The sequence below is a fragment of the Loxodonta africana genome, chromosome 3 (genome assembly GCF_030014295.1).
Source record: "Loxodonta africana isolate mLoxAfr1 chromosome 3, mLoxAfr1.hap2, whole genome shotgun sequence".
NCBI classification, from domain to species: domain Eukaryota; kingdom Metazoa; phylum Chordata; class Mammalia; order Proboscidea; family Elephantidae; genus Loxodonta; species Loxodonta africana.
Window position 1 is genome coordinate 134,821,044 of NC_087344.1, and position 12,780 is coordinate 134,833,823.

Below are 12,780 nucleotides of genomic sequence, written 5' to 3' on the forward strand. Positions count from 1 at the left end.
ACTCCTCTTTGGGAGACGTTGTGCTTAGGTCTTAGGTTTCAGGCAGAGAGTGGTGTGTGATGCTGACAGGGAGCTCACTGGAGCATTGAGTTTTTGCATCTGTGACTCTGAGATGCATGTGAGGCATTGACTTGTAAATTGGGAGTTGTGAGTTGGAACTGCAAGTTGTAATTAAGAAAAGGAGATGTGAGAAGAAATGTATATCTGGTTGATGTAGGTGGTAAAGGAGTGTTGGCAGAGCTGGTCTGTGTCTTGTGTATTGGCAAAAGGCAGATAGAGCTAAAGCTCTGCAAGGTCAACCTGGCAGTTGATTTCCTTGTTGAGCTCAAGTTTATGACTTGGCTTTGACCTAGCTTGGGTTCTCAGAAAGAAAAGCATGATTACATGTCTGCAGCTCCTGTTTTTCAAAAAGTCATAATGACCTCTAGTTTCAACATGTTGGAGAGTTCTCCAGGTTCCTTTCTTCAGTTTAATTTCCCCAGGGAAATGGGGTGGAAAGAAGTATCTCTATATTTCACTTTTATCAAAGGATCAATACATTAATATTTCAGCCATCAATATTTATTTAAAATAGTCTACTCCTTATATAACTAATACATCAATGTATATTAATTCAGAAAATTGAATTCTCCCAATTAACCATTGATTGCCAAATTAATGTTAATTATTTTTTTTATAATAGTGACATTTCCATTCAAATGCTCAAATACCTTAAAAAACAGACACACACTATTATCATAATGATTACAAGAGTGATCATTATTCTTGCACAAAAACAGTTACAAAGGATTAACTTGGTGGACCAAAATTTGTTTCTTCATTGTCTCTATTTTGAGTCTAGCCCTTTTCTTCTTCTAATTCTTATTTTTTCTCTGAATTTTAACCTAACAAGTGGAAACCCTGGGGGCATAGTGGTTAAGTGCTACAGCTGCTAACCAAGAGGTAAACACTTTGAATCCACCAGACACTCCTTGGAAACTCTGTTAGGCAGTTCTACTCTGTCCTAGAGGGTCACTATGAGTTGGAATCGACTCGACGGCAATGGGTTGGTTTTTGTTTTGTTTTGTTTTTTTTAACCTAACAAGTTAGGTTACCTTCTCAGACCTTCTAAAGTAAGTTTGTGGCTGACAGTTGAAGATTCAGGGACACAAACAAGGGTCCTGGATGAATTATTGATGTTTTTCTATGGGGGTGTGTCACTCAGTTGAAAAAAGCCTTTTTCGGAGGTGTAATTTAAGCTGACAAAACAGCTCAATTTGATATTTTAATTTGAATACCATCACTTTATACTGTTGCCTGATGTAAGTCTCCTTTTAAGCCTTAGCTTTTGGTGTCTGTTCGTTTGTTAGCACTGTCTTCCAAAGACAACACCATGTGAAGTCTATTTTGGAACTTTTTCAGTGGTTCAAGTACTTCTTTCTTGCTACCTTCCTGCTACAAAAACAAGGTGAAGCATTGGTGGCTCAATGGTAGAATTCTCACCTCCCATGCAAGAGACCTGGGTTCAGTTCCTGGCCAATGTATTTCAAGATTTATTTCATTTACCCAGGGGTTTCATACCTCCTTCCTACTACGCAGGATTATCTATTGCACAGGCATGTCTGGCCATGTGGTGGTTCTGGCAGCCAGGAGCAGAAGACCTTAAAGAGTTGTTCTAAACTAGGACTTCCCAGGGCCTATCACAAAGGAGGATATTTTCATCCTAGGGCCGGAGAGGTACCCACAAATAGCATTTCAGGAGAATCAAGTAACATCTAGAATTCATTTACAAAAAATAAGAAGGAATTCCCATATATTTGGAATTTTAGAGACACTTCTATTAAACCTTGTATCAAAGCAGAGATGAAAATGGAAATTAGGAAACATTCTGAAGAGAATAAAAAGGAGAATCCTGCATATGTTGCATTTGTTATCGTCAGTTGCTGTGAAGTCAGTTCTGACTTGTGGTGACCGTATGTACAACAGAAGGAAACGTTGCCCGATCCTGTGCTATCTTCCTGGTTGTTGCTGTTTGAGTCCATTGTTGTGGCTATTGTGTCAGTCCATCTCATTGAGGGTTTTCCTTGTTTTCACTGACCCTCTGCGTTACCAACCACGATGTCCTTTTCTAGTGATGACTTGTCCAAAGTAAGCGAGCCAAAGTCTGGCCATCCTCACTTCCAAGGAGCATTCTGGCTGTATTTAAGACTGATTTGTTTGTTCTCTTGGCAGTTCATGGTATATTCAATATTCTTCTGCAAGAACACAATTCAAATGCATTAATTTTTCTTCTATCTTCCTTTTTCACTGTTCAGCTTTCCCATGCGTATGAGGTAATTTAAAAAGCCATGGCTTGGGTCAGGCACACCTTAGTCATCAAAGCGGCATCTGTACCTAAACCAATCCTCAGAGGACAACACACAGCTTTAAACCTGAATATTAGAAAATTAGTGCTGATTATTGGTGAGCTAAGTCTCTATCTAAAAAGTTACAAAAAGAACAACAATAAAAGCAGATAGGAGTACAACTTAAATATAAAAATTGGAAATAAATATACAGAAGAAAATATTAAGTAGTTAGTTCTTTATAAACACTACTAAAATTAACAGAACTAGGGTAAACGGGAGATAGAAAAAAGAAAGACGGAACAAATAAGGAACACGGGGAATAAAACAGAAGTCATTACCACTGTATTTGTAGATATAAACAGATAATGAATATCATGAACAGATATGTGGCAATAATTTTTTTAATTAGATAAAATGAACAAATTCCTAGAAAAATTATCTCCACTAATGATTTTGAAAAAAATTAAAAATAGAAGTCCTACAAACATTAAATAAATCAGAATTCATGAATCTTGCAAAGAAGGACCAAATGGTTCACTAGAAGAAATTACTCCCATTGCAAACTAACTCTAAAAAAATTAAAATTTGGTCTATTTCTCAAGTGTACTTTATGGATTAGATTGAAACTAAACACCTGAAAAAGGCCATAGGAAAAACAGAAGATACAAACCTACCTCATTGACTAATATAGATGCAGAAATCATTTAAAATATTTTACTAAACTGAATTTAAAACATTTATATACATATGTTCATATATATCCCCACACGTCTGTCAGTTTGTTGGTACTGTGGTGGTTTGCGTGTTGCTGTGATGCTGGAAGCTGTATCACCGGTATTTCAAATACCAACACGGTCACCCATGACAGATAGGTTTCAGCAGAGCTTCCAGACAAAGACAAACTAGGCAGAAAGACTTGGTGGTCTACTTCTGAAAAAACTGGCCGGTGAAAACCTTATGAATAGCAGTGGAACTTTGTCAGATATAGTGCCAGAAGGTGAGGCCTTCAGGTTGGAAGGCACTCAAAATATGACTGGGGAAGAGCTGCCTCCTCAAAATAGGGTCAACCTTAATGACATGGATGGAATCGAGCTTTTTGGGACCTACATTTGCAGATGTGACATGACTCAAAATAACAAGAAACAGCTGTGCACATCCATTAGTATGTGTGTGTGTATATATATATATATATGTATGTATGTATATATAAGCCTTGGTGGCACAATGGTTAAGTGTTTGGCTGCCAACTGAAAGGCCAGCAGTTTGAACCCACCAGATTCTCCGAAGGAGAACGATGTGGCAGTCCGCTTCCATAAAGATTTACAGCCTTTGAAATCCTGTGGGGCAGTTCTACTCTGTCCTATAGGGCCTCTATGAGTCAGAATCTACTTGATGGCAATAGATTTATATGTATCAAATCGACTTGTCAGCAATGGGTTATGTGTATATATATATACATGTATGTGGTTTTGGTATGGGTTTTATATGTATATGTATACATGTATGTATATATGTATATGTACATATATATATATATTTGTATATATTTAAACCCTGGTGGCATAGTGGTTAAGAGCTACGGCTGCTAACCAAAAGGTTGGCAGTTCAAATCCACCAGGCACTCCTTGGAAACTCTATGGGAAAGTTATACTCTGTCCTATAGTGTCACTAGGAGTTGGAATCATGCTGACGTTGGTTTCATTCTGGGAAAACAGTTTTCATTAGAAAATGAAGTAATTCTTTTCATCTCATTAACAACTTAAAGAAGGAAAATAATAATAACTAAAACAGGGAACGAGGACAGCTATGGAGTGGAGATTACCAACCAGCTAACATAGCATGAACTCACCATCTTGAATCCCTCAGCCACCAAGAACCAAAGACAGGAGTACAGGAAGGCAACTTCACCAAGCTCCCAGCAGGAGACAGAGTACTTGGTAACCAGGAATACAATGCTTCCCCACCCTTCACCCTTCTTCCCTCTGTGTGGCCTCCACCACTCTCCACTGTTTGAAAAAAAAATTCATCATCGAACAAACAAAAAAACAACCTTAAAGTCCCTGCAGGCCAGAAACGGACAAGGGCTGGACTGCTACTTGAGAGGTTGACGTTTCGAACCAATGCAAAAACCCACTGCCATGGAGTTGATTCTGACTCATAGCGACCCTATAGGACAGAATAGAACTGCCCCATAGGGTTTCCAAGGCTATAAATCTTTATGGAACCTCAGCAGCTGGCAGGTCGGAGCAGATCTTTTGGTTAGCAGGCAAGTGCTTAGCCACTGCGCCACCAAGAGCCATCCCGAAAGACAGGTCTGGCTGGCAATCTGCTTTCAAAAGGTCACAGCCTTGAAAACCCTATGGAGCAGTTCTACTCTGCCCACGTGGGGTCACTATGAGTCAGAACTGACTCAATGGCAACTAACAGCACACTGGCTACTGTAAAAATTACCACCAACTTGGTGACTTAAAAAAAAAAAAAACTCTTAGCAAAATAGGAATAGAAGACAAAAGTATAATCTCATAAAAGATAGCTCCCCCCCCAAAAAAAAAAACCTACAGCAAACATTATACTTGTTGATAAAATACTGACCTTTCCCCCCCATCAGTCAGGAATCAGCAGGAATCAGACAGCTATGCTTACTCTGACCACTTCACATTTATGATGGAGATCTTGGCCAGTGTGGAAAGGGGGAGAGAGGAGGAAAGGTAAAAGAAAGGAAAATGAAAAATGAATACTATATTTACTTACAGACCTCGCCTTATGAATCCTTTTTGCTATAATAAAACTAATAATAAGTACAGTGTTTTTCTGAGTTCCATGAATCTGTAAAATAAAATTACAAGTTTTGCTTTAGGAAGACAAAGAGTTCTCTTACATACAACACTATGAAGTCATTTTGTTAAACGTTGTTCAAAACCTACATACTATAAAAAACAAACAAAAAAACTTTAATGCTTATAGCTATGCTTTAAACTATTAACTAACCTTTAGAAGTAGCTTATCTTTTTCGCATAATTGTATCTTATGTGAGCAGGATCAATGAAACAGTTGAAACTTAGTATTTCTGAAAACAATAGATTAATGAAAATGTCTTGTTTCTTCACTAATCTTGTCATTGTCTTGGCAAGGTTTCTAATTAAGCTTTGATAGTGTTTGAGCACATACTGCTCGCATAAGATCTATGTGTTCTAACATAATCGTCAACCAATCAAAAATTTTTTGTTCAGAGTTCCCGATAAAATTGCACATAAGCACTTTGGAAATCTTGATTAATCAGAGAACTGATTTATTCTGATTTGTGCTGCCCAATTTGCAAATTGACTATATAACCTGCATGTTGTTGTTGTCAGGTACCTTCGAGTTGGTTCTGACTCATAGAGACCCTATGTACTACAGAACAAAACACTGCCTGGTCCTGCACCCTGCTCATAATTGTTATTATGCTGGAGCCCATTGTTGCAACTACTGTGTCAATCCATCTCCTTGAGGGTCTTCCTCTTTTTCGCTCACCCTGTACTTTTCCAAGCATGATGTCCTTCTCCAGGGACTGATCCCTCCTGTTAACATGTCCAAATTACGTAACACACAGTCTCACCATCCTTGCTTCTAAAGAGCATTCTGGTAGTTCCTCTTCCAAGACAGATTTATTCATTCCTTTGGCAGTCCATGGTATAGTCAATATTCTTTGCCAACACCACAATTCAAAGGCATCAATCCTTCTTTGGTCTTCCTTATTCATTGTCCAGCTTTCACACGCATATGATGTGATTGAAAATACCATGGCTTGGTCAGGCGCACCTTAGTCTTCAAGGAGCCATCTTTGCTTTTCAACACTTTAAAGATGTCCTTTGCAGCAGACTTGCCCAACACCATGCATCATTTTTGATTTCTTGACTGCTGCTTCCATGGGTGTTGACTGGGGAGCCATGTAAAATAAAATCCTTGACAACTTCAATCTTTTTTCCATTTATCATGCTGTTGCTTATTAGTCCGGTTGTGAGAGTTTTTTTTTTTTTTCCTTTATGTTGAGGTGTAACCCACACTGAAGGCTGTGGTCTTTGATTTTCATCAGTAAGTACTTCAAGTACTCTTCACTTTAAGCAAACAAAGTTGTGTCAAGTGCATAACGCAGGTTGTTAATTAGTCTTCCTCCAATCCTGGGACCCATTTTTCTTCATACAATCCAGCTTCTCGAATTATTTGCTCAGCATACAGATTGAATAGGTATGATGAAAGGATACAACCTGGACACACATCTTTCCTGGCTTTAAACCATGCAGTATCCCCTTGTTCTGTTCAAGCAACTGCCTCTTGATCTATGTACAGGCTCCTCATGAGCACAATTAAGTGTTCTGGAATTCCCATTCTTCGCAATGTTATCCATAATTTGTTATGATCCACACGGTCGAATGCCTTTGCATAGTCAATAAAACACAGATAAACATCTTCCTGGTATTCTCTGCTTTCAGCCAGGATCCATCTGACATCAGCAATGATATCCCTGGTTCCACGTCCTCTTCTGAATTGAACCTGAATTTCTGGCAGTTCCCTGTTCATATGCTGCTGCAACTGCTTTTGAATACTGTTTAGCAAAATTTTACTTGATTGTGGTATTAATGATATTGTTTGGTAATTTCCGCATTCAGCTGGATCACCTTTCTTGGGAATAGGCATAAATATGGATCTCTTCCAGTTGGTTGGCCAGGTAGCTGTCTTCCAAATTTCTTGGCATGGCCGAGTGAGCACTTCCAGAGCTGCATCTGTTTGTTGAAACATTTCAACTGATATTCCATCAGTTGCTGGAGCCTTGTTTTTTGCCAGTGCCTTCGGTGCATCAGTTCCTGATTATGTGCTCCCTCTTGAAATGGTTGAACATCAACCAATTCTTTTTGGTATAATGACTCTGTTTATTCCTTCCATCTTCTTTGATGCTTCCTGCATCGTTTAACATTTTCCCCATAGAATCCTTCACTATTGCAACTCGAGGCTTGAATTTTTTCTTCAGTTCTTTCAGGTTGAGAAATGCCAAGCTGTTTTCCTCTTTTGGGTTTCTATCTCCAGCTCTTTACACATGTCATATTACAATATTTTACTTTGTCTTCTCAAGCCGCCCTTTGAAATCTTCTGTTCAGTTCTTTTACTTCATTATTTCTTCCTTTTGCTTTGGCTACTTGACATTCAAGAGCAAGTGTCAAAGTCTCTTCTGACATTCATTTTGGTCTTTCCTTTCTTTCCTGATTTTTTAATGACCACTTGCTTTCTTCATGTATGATGTCCTTGATGTCATTCCACAACTTGTGTGGTCTTCGGTCATTACCGTTCAACGCCTCAAGTCTGTTCTTGAGATGGTTTCTAAATTCATGTGGGATATATTCAAGGTGGTACATTGGCTCTCGTGGACTTGTTCTAATTTTCTTCAGCTTCTACTTGAACTTGCGTATGAGCCCTTGACGGTCTGTTCCACAGTCGGCCCCTGGCCTAGTACTGACTGATGATATTGAGCTTTTCCACCGTCTCTTCCCACAGATGTAATCAGTTCAATTCCTGTGTATTCTATCTCATGAGGGCCATGTGTATAGTCACCATTTGTGTTGGTGAAAAAAGGTCTTTGCAATGAAGAAGTCATTGGTCTTGCAAAAGTCTATCATGTGATCTCCAGCATCTTTTCTATCACCAAGGTCATATTTTCCAACTAATGATCCTTCTTAACTTTGTTTCCAGCTTTCAAATTCCAATCACCAGTAATTATCAATGCATCCTGATTACATGTTCAATCAACTTCAGACTGCAGGAGCTTGTAAAAATCTTTGGTTTCTTCATCTGTGGCCTTAGGGGTTGGTGCTTAAATTTAAATAATAGTCGTATTAACTGGTCTTCCTTGTAGGCTATGGGTATTATCCTGTGACCACCAGCGTTGTACTTCAGAATAGATCTTGAAATGTGTTTTTGACTATGAATGCAACACCATTCCTCTTCAAGTTGTCATTCCTGGCAATGTAGACCATATGATTGTCTGATTGAAAATGGCCAATACCAGTTCATTTCAGCTCACTGACGGGTAGAATGTCGATGTTTATGCATTCCATTTCATTTTTGAAGATTTCCAATTTTCTTAGATTCGTACTTCATAGATTCCATATTCTGATTATTAATGGATGTTTGCAGCTGTTTCTTCTCATTTTGAACCATGCACATCAGCAAATGAAGGCCCTGAAAGCTTGACTCCATCCACATTATTAAGGTCAACTCCACTTTGAGGGGGCAGCTTTTCCCCAGTGGTCTTTTGAGTGCCTTCAAACCTGAGGGGCTCATCTTTCAGCACTATATCAGACAATGTTCCACTGCTATTCATAAGGTTTTCACTGGCTAATTCTTTTCAGAAGTAGAGTGCTGGGTCCTTCTTCCTAGTCTGTCTTAGTCTGGAATTCAGCTGAAACCTGTCCTCTACGGGTGACCCTGCTGGTGTCTGAATACCGGTGCCGTAGCTTCCAGCATCACAGCAACACCTAAGGCCCCATAGTAGGACAAACTGACAGACATGTGGGGGAAAAACCTGCATAGCAGTCTGATAATGGAGTTCTTAGTGCTTATTTTTGACAAATCGTCCCAGTTATTTATGGAATTCGAGGGCAGCGGTAGTGGGACACTCGAAATTCTGAAAGTGAAAGGCTAGGTTTTTTGATATCAGGAGTGGTGGTGGTTCCCAGTGGCCAGAGCAGGATGCAGCAGTTCAGGACTCCAAGCCTCTGAGCAACTGCTCATCTCTCCAAGCCTTGGCGATGCCTCGAGCTCTGTCTTACCCTTGACAAAATACCTCCCTAACTGGAAATTGAACCCAAGTTACATCGCTGAAAGCGCTGAATACTATCCACTACACTACTAGAGAACTGCGCTGTGGGTCCCTTTCTTCTACCCTCAGGCCGTAGGTTCCTTGGCATGCAATTCTGGAAAGCTCCCGCCCTCTTACCCTCCTGGGTGCAGCCTTCCCATCTAGGTATCATCCTGAAAGCTGTTGCCTCCCTGCTTTCTCCAAAGGCCGAGCCAGCTTGCAATGCATCAAGCGCGGTCAGACAAGTGGGACATCAGCAAGGCCTGCCATGTCCACAAGTCGTGGAGCAAGTGGTTCGTCTGGGCTACAGCTCAGGACTGACCTCTCTAGAGATACGCCTTTGCTAGGTGGCAGGGGCAGCGGTAGCACGTGGAGAGATGGTGGCCCGATCCATAGCAGAGGCCGAGGTTATGGGAGAATGTAGGACGGGAGATGCCTAGGGCAAGACCGGACCTAGCACTGACCCCTCTCCCTTGATCTAAAGAAAGAAAAAAAAAAGACTCATATGCAGAAGCGGAGATACCTGGATGGAAATCTTTTTCAAGTAAGGCTTCGAACTGAACTATGATGCTCCCATAAAATCTTCTGCACCTATAGTTTTTCCATATCAGTTGATGGCAACTCCATCCTTCAAATGCTGAGCAAAAACTTCTTCCTGACAGCAAACTTCTCCTCCAATTTCACATCTAGTTAGTGAGTAATTCATGTCTTTTTGTCAGTGAAGTATGGACATTGGTTTACACAATCCTTCTCTTTTGCCTCTCCGAATTTGAGCAAACAACTCTCTTGATAAAGGCCAGGAGATCAATTTAACTCACCATCCTCACACTCTCAGACCTTAGAGTCCTAGACCCTAAATCTAGGGATCGTTGAGTTGGGCTGTCTTGTGTCCCTTTCCTTTGGTTATGCCCTCAAAATTAGCCTCTTCCTGGATTGTCCTCCAGGCCCAGAGATGTGTCTGAAACCTCTCAGTGCAGCTAGTCCCTCCAGGTCAGGAACAGCACACCCTTCCAGTTCAACCTACAGAGAAGCTTCAGGAGGCACTTTTTTTCCTCCAGTTTCTGAACCCATCAGACTGCAGGTGTGCTATGCGCAGGGGCTCACGGGTGAGCATGCGGTTGCCCAGGAGCTGGCTGCCCTCCCAGCCTCTAGAAAAGGGCAACTGCCCCCTTTGTCCTGTCCAGGAGGGACCCAAAGGGTCCTGAGGCTACAGAAAGGCAATGAATCCTCTCCTCTGAATGGATGGGGGAACAGGGAAATAGAACATGGAGGGAAGAAAAGGGGGGACGGATCTAATGAAATTTCCTGATCTAAAGTTACCTTAAGGAGTTTCAAGAATAAAATTCTTAGTCTGTTAGGAGTAGACAAGAAATTAGTTTTATTGAGGAATAGTGCAACTCGAACTGGGAGCACAAAGCCAAAGCACGAAGTGCTCCGAAGTACCGAAGCTAAAGAGGGCTTTTTATACATAAGAGTTCAGAGAAACAGTAATACAAGTCATACTTGACTTAATGCTGGAGCCAGCCTGCCCACAAGCATTTTATGAAAATAGTCCCACTTGTCTTTCAAGGCTAGGGGCAGCTTGCACAAAAGCATTCTTTTTGAGAACGGCCACAGTTTTGCCCTCTTCTCTTGTGCTCTCAAGAGACTGAACCGATTAACCCATTACTTTGAGTTCAGCCCAAACACCTCTCATTTTAGGGGTCAGCTAACTCAGGAGCCCTGGTAGTGCAGTGGGTAAGCAATCAGCTGTTAACCAAAAGGTTAACAAAGTTAACCTTGTTAAGCAATGTTTTTTTGTTTGTTTTTAAAGTTACCTCAAAGTCTGCCTCTTCTGAAACTGGGTCTTCTAGTCTTGATGAGGGTGATGCAGTCCAGTCACACACCTTTCTCCAATTTGAGTCTAAGAACAAGACTGAGCGCTGCATCTTGATTTCCAGCTAGCAGACAAGTCCATTCCTTCCCCAAGGTGGGAACACTTGAACTTTGGACTTCGAGGCACCAGGGTAAGCACTTCACTAAGAACGCAGCTTCAGGAGGAAAGGGCACATTCTTCCCGAGATTTCTTTTCAACTTCATTTCTAAAGGAAATCCTAGGGAGAATAATATGAAAGTCTTTCACCAAAGAAAACTCTTTGCTTATTGGTGCTTGCCGGGAGGCAAAGGTAAAAACCTGTCCAGACACTATGGCGCTATGCAAACTGCCTTTCCCTCTTTGTCCTGGGCTAGAATTTGCACTCCATGACCTACTGAGCAGCAAAATAAAAAGGCAAATAAAAATGAGTTTTAGTGGTTGAAATACAACTGCCCTACAAAAAGAATCTCAAGAGTGAGGAGGGAGAAATCGGTTGATCTATTAGCTGATAGAAGTAAGACTGATGCCATACCACCAGCTGCAAGGGAAATGGAAAGTGGAGATTTACTGTTTGTGCAAACAAGGAGCAATGTGGGGCCTAGCAGCTGAAAGACCACATGCTGCCACCCCTAGGGGAGCTTGGATCTTTTATGCCCCCAGGAGGCAGGGTTGGTGCCCAAAATCTGATATCCCGATCCCTCCCATGTCCATACTTAGAGACCCAGGTGCTGAGTCATTTGTAAAGGAAAGGAACTTTTGCTTTTCAAATGGGCTCGGATGCAGCTGTGTGCTGGGGAACATCTTCCTCTCAGGCGAAGTGCACCTCTGGGATCAAGTTTGGGGCCACAGCTCTTTAGGTCCTGTGCATGCACTAAGATCTTGGTTTGCACACGTGCAGGATTCTAGCACCAAATTCAAACCACAGTAAGAGTCTGCTGCGCAGTCTGGCCAAACGACAGTTAGAAACCACGGTTTGGCGGGCTTCGAGGGGGTGGAAATTGTAGCAGAGCGCGGGAAGCCTCAGCAGCTTCACTATGATGGAAAAATGAAAAGAGGGGGGGAGGATGGAGAAGGGCGATAGCTCCATCTTTGACTTTCAAGACATAGGAAAGGATTGCCATTACTGTCCAACCTGACTTTCACATGGCAAAACAAACCTCATTTCTCTGTTTCTCGTCAGAGATGACCAAAATTATCACCAGCTTCTGGGGTGGAGTGGGATTATAGGACAGTGCTGACTTTATGTAAGATTTTAGATCAGGAAATTCTTTAAAGTTCTTTTCTCTTCTACTTACTGAATTTTCTCCACAAGCTGACACTGAAACTGAGTAAGTGCCCGTGACAATGGCAGCCAGCACAAAAAGTATTTCCTGAGGGTCCCACTTGGCTTTCCTCCACTCCAGAGTATGGTTACAGAATAGGTTGACTTCCTTAAGAGAAAATGAATCTAAATCTGCATCTGGGTCTTGAGACAACGACAGGCAGTTTTAATATTCCATATTTATACCAGATAAATATGTATATAGTTCTATTAACATTTATACACATACCTCTACCCCAAATAACTCTTCTCAGAAAACTATAAAGGCCTAAACCACCAAATAGAGGTTTAAAGAGTTGAGAGCTTTAATAAATACAACTAACCATGTATAGCAAACAGATCCTGGAAGGCTGTTGCCCCCTTGCCCAACCTCTTCTGCTTTGTCCCTGCATTCTCTCAGCTCTGCCTTGATGGGTTGCAGGCCACTGCCCCAGTATTTACTTCA

The 12,780-nt window shown here is 41.2% G+C and overlaps 1 long non-coding RNA gene across 1 annotated transcript in view; it reads right to left on the minus strand.

Annotated features, from left to right (window-relative positions):
• Positions 1-545: 545 nt before the first annotated feature.
• Positions 546-12,780, minus strand: part of LOC104846006 (uncharacterized) — a 40,417-nt gene continuing 28,182 nt past the window's right edge. Inside the window, exons 2-4 of the long non-coding RNA XR_010321441.1 lie at positions 10,977-11,252; positions 4,920-5,153; positions 546-2,411 (exon numbers count right to left, since the gene is read on the minus strand). This is a non-coding gene — a long non-coding RNA (uncharacterized LOC104846006). The remainder of the gene's footprint in view (positions 2,412-4,919; positions 5,154-10,976; positions 11,253-12,780) is intronic.